The sequence below is a fragment of the Coloeus monedula genome (genome assembly GCF_965178545.1).
Source record: "Coloeus monedula genome assembly, contig: HAP1_SCAFFOLD_106, whole genome shotgun sequence".
In the NCBI taxonomy this organism is placed as follows: Eukaryota; Metazoa; Chordata; class Aves; order Passeriformes; family Corvidae; genus Coloeus; species Coloeus monedula.
The window spans coordinates 292,033-294,736 of record NW_028120797.1 but is presented as its reverse complement, the minus strand read 5'-3'; positions in this window follow the sequence as shown (position 1 = coordinate 294,736).

Here is a 2,704-nt window from a genome sequence, read left to right as displayed (position 1 = left end):
ACCTCAGGCATGGTGGATTAATTTTCCCTAACGGCAGCGACCTGCTGCGTGGTCTCCGTGCTCCTCCCCAGCCCCCCGGGAGGTGTCAAATAGTTGCCGGCGGCTCCCACCGCGCGTTACAGACGGCTGCGCGGCGCCGGGGCTGCTCGCAGTGCTCCCCTGCCCCGCCAGGGCTGCCTGAGGTCTGCGGAGCCATCTCGCCACCGGCGCGGCCAGGGCCGGGGCCCTTCTCGACAGCAGCCGAGGGGCTGAGGAGCGGGCGGCTGCGGGACGATCAGCTCTTTTATGCCGCGCGGTGCTGCCGCCTCCATCTAGCTCCCCATCGCGCCGCCGGCCGAGCCCGCCTGGCGCGTTCACGCTCGGCCGCGCTCGCCGCCCGCCCAGCCTCGCCGGAAGCTCTCCCGCCCGGGCCGTGCCCCGGCTCCGCCTGCGGCTCGGCAGGGTCCGGCCGCACGCGTGCTGCGTGGCTCGGAGCACCCGCGTTGCGCCGCAGGCGACGGGGAAGGCGGGGCGGGCCGGCGCCATGGTGGTAGCGCGAGGAGAGGAGCGCCCGGGCGGGGCGGCGAGTGGCGCGGCGGTGAGCGCTTCTGCTTGCTGTCGCTCGGCTGCCGCCCACGGCAGGTGCCGTGTGACCCCGCGGAGCGGCGGGGCCGGCCGGGCGGTGCGCGGCGAGGCTTTCGGCCAGCGGCGGCCGCAGCGACAGTCTGCTGGCACTGCCCGTGCCGGTGGAGAGAGCGGGGATCCGAGGCCGGCCTTCCTAGGGTAACGAGGGGCGACCGCCTTTGCCGCGCTGCCCTCCGTGCAGCACGTGGCCGATTCCGGCGAAGCCGGGGTCTCCGCAGCGGCGCGGGCGGGAGGGAGTGGGGAGCGCGCTCGGTGCTCTGCCGGCCGCTCCCGCCCAGCGCTGCGCTCCGCCGAGGCGTTTTCCTGCCCGTCCTGGGGAGGACACAAGGGACCCCGGAGTCGGAGCTTAGCTGTCAGGGGGAACAACTTCCCTCCATTGGCGACCTCCTTTTCCCTCTGATTCAGCTACCTTGTGGTAGGTGCGATAGTGCTGAAGAAGGGTGGCGGCTGGGCACAGTTGCTGGCATAGGTGGTGCGAGAGCTCCACGCAAGCAGCTTTGAGTGGCATGTGTGAGGGTAGGAAGGTACGGCACCCACAGCTGAAGGTAAAAAAAGTCAGGGCATGTCATCAGCCGCAATCGTGCTAAGTTGTTCATCTTTGCAAACTGCTTGCCGAGTTGTTCCTTTTCTTAGGTAATGGGGGTTTGTATCAACCAGAACTGCATATGGTCAGTATTTGCAGAGAAGGTTATTTGGACTGTTGTTGAGGTGAGTGTAGCAGTTTCTATGGCATTCTGCAAAAAAGTGACAGGTCTCTCTGCGTTCCCCAATTCTTAACAAAAATGAAGTTAACAAAGCCCTGAAAAGAGGTTTTACAAAACTTCAGGGATTTTTTCCTACGAGTACTGTGGAGACAACCATAGTCACCTTGTCTTTCCAAAAGTGAAGGTTACATCTTTTTGTCCAAGAGCATCAAGTGCTTTTGATCAGCGTTTGTGTGCATGCATTAGCCTTGTTCTTGTTCTTCCTTGGAGAACTTTTACAATACTCAGATGATCTGTGTAGGCTGCAGCCTGCAGTGGTGAACTTGAAGGCTTCCAGCAGAAGGGAGATGCTGTCCACGTTTTGGATTTTCCTTAGTCTGAACTGATGATCTGTCATTTGCATGTTTGTTTAGCTGTGCTTAGAATAATGAGCAGAAACATTGATAAGTTGGTGTATAGAATAAAGACAATTACCAATTTCCTCCCTTTGTGGGAGCCCATCCAAAAGTCACGCAAGAAGAAACTTAGAGGTCACTAAAGTAATTAGAATTGTTAAAACTCAGAAAGGCATAAAGGTCAGAGTGAGGAAGATGAGTTACTTCATCTTCCTTAGGACCACTGACCCAATTCAAGACCACCGACTCCATTCAGATCACACGCTACGCATGCTTAATGACATGTAAGCTCATTTCCATACAAAGCGGAGAATGGGAGGTGTCAACACCATGAATACGCATTTTGTATTTTGGATATTCATAATACGTGGAAATAAAAGGTATCATGTTTGCTTGTATCAGGGCCTGCGACTTAGGGAGCTATCCCACGCAAAAATAAAACATACACTTTCTAACTAAACTGTTAAGAGTTTTTGTCCATCTCAGTTGGATATCGATATTAGATCGATATTCATATTTTGGTAAATCATAGTTAGCATAGGAGAAAGGCATGCTTGGTATGTACCTGTGATAGTTAGGGCTAGCTTTTAGTTCTGCAATGTTATTACGAAACATCGATACGGTCTTGGCCAGTTGCCCCTCGTTTCAAAAAAGGCCTATAAAGGGACTTTCTGAAATAACTGAGATGAGATCTCCCCACGGAAAGAAGACAAATCTATTGGCAGCAGAGCACGAGGACTTCGTCTCATCTGTTGGTAGCCATTGCCCCCCCTTTCTTCCTCTCTACTCTTTTACTTTGTTTTTCTTTCTCTCTCTCTCTCTCTTTCTCTCCTCTATCACATTACCATGTTGTGGGTACTTAACAAAGGTGAAAAGGTGATTAAAACTGAAATCCCTTGTGTCCTTTTGCACTCGGAGACCTGTAAACAAACCATCACGACCCTCACTTCTATTAGCAGATCGTGACATTAAACTGGCATC